The sequence below is a fragment of the Anopheles funestus genome (genome assembly GCF_943734845.2).
Source record: "Anopheles funestus chromosome X unlocalized genomic scaffold, idAnoFuneDA-416_04 X_unloc_49, whole genome shotgun sequence".
Taxonomy (NCBI): domain Eukaryota; kingdom Metazoa; phylum Arthropoda; class Insecta; order Diptera; family Culicidae; genus Anopheles; species Anopheles funestus.
The window spans coordinates 185,001-186,687 of NW_026045175.1; positions in this window are offsets into that span (position 1 = coordinate 185,001).

Below are 1,687 nucleotides of genomic sequence, written 5' to 3' on the forward strand. Positions count from 1 at the left end.
CCACAAGAAGCACTGAGTTGGCCTAAGTTGGCCAAAAGTACCGATAGAGTACCCACAAATAGCACCCAGTTGGCCTAAGTTGGCCAAAAGTACTGATAGAGCACCCAAAAGTAGCACCCAATTGGCCTATGTTGGCCAAAAGTACCGATAGAGTACCCACAAATAGCACCGAATGGGCCTAAGATGGCCAAAAGTACCGATAGAGTACCCACAAAGAGCACCCAATTGGCCTAAGTTGGCCAAAAGTACCGATAGAGTACCCATAAGCAGCACCCAATTGGCCTAAGTTGGCCAAAAGTACCGATAGAGTACCCACAAATAGCACCCAATTGGCCTAAGTTGGCCAAAAGTACCGATAGAGTACCCACAAATAGCACCCAATTGGCCTAAGTTGGCCAAAAGTACCGATAGAGTACCCACAAATAGCACCCCATGGGCCTAAGTTGGCCAAAAGTACCGATAGAGTACCCACAAGTAGCACCCAATTGGCCTATGTTGGCCAAAAGTACCGATAGAGTACCCACAAATAGCACCGAATGGGCCTAAGATGGCCAAAAGTACCGATAGAGTACCCACAAATAGCACCCAATTGGCCTAAGTTGGCCAAAAGTACCGATAGAGTACCCACAAATAGCACCCAATTGGCCTAAGTTGGCCAAAAGTACCGATAGAGTACCCACAAATAGCACCCCATGGGCCTAAGTTGGCCAAAAGTACCGATAGAGTACCCACAAGTAGCACCCAATTGGCCTATGTTGGCCAAAAGTACCGATAGAGTACCCACAAATAGCACCGAATGGGCCTAAGATGGCCAAAAGTACCGATAGAGTACCCACAAATAGCACCCAATTGGCCTAAGTTGGCCAAAAGTACCGCCAAGTAGCACCATAGAGGCCCGAGTAGAGCGAAATGTGGGCCAAATTGAACATTTGAAAATTTTTACAAGTCCAGAAAATTTTCTAAGTCCAGAAAATTTTCTAAGTCCAAAGAGTTGGACAAATTTCCTTAGGCCCAAAGGTTGCACTGAATGTTCCTAAGTTGGCCATCAGTACCCATGAAGTATCGCGAAGGTTCACCCGAAAGACACAATATGCCCTAAAGTACCCACAGAGTACCCACAAGTTGCACCCAATTGGCCTAAGTTGGCCAAAAGTACCGACAAGTACCACCATAGAAGCCCGAGTAGAGCGAAATGTGGGCCAAAGTACCGAGTAGTTGCAACAAATGCCCAAATGGATACCAAAATGTGGTACCAAGCACCTAACTGTTGCAACAAATGCTAGCTTTCTGAGCAAAAGCTGTGGACCAATTTCGTAGAAGAACCGCCTAGGCGAAAAGGCAAAAATCGCCGAAGCTGGCCCGCTCGCAGAGCTCGCGGGCCAGGAGATACTCATAGGGCGATTTACTAGAGTGGGGAACTTGAGAATTTTTGTGTCCGAGACTTTGGGCAACTTCGCGGCCGCCCCCTTAAAGTAAAAGATTTTCTCTGGGTGCCTAAAATTCGCAATTCCCGCAAAGTCGGGAAGACGTTAAAGTTTTTGCCCAAAAAATGGCCATCGATTTAAGGTGATTTTCCAATAAGAAAATGCTTCCTATTTTGAATTTTTTCGAATATTTCCTAAACTAAGCGTCGGAGCACATGGCCGTGGAGGAACTTTTGGTAGCTTTTGGCAAGGGCTATCGGATG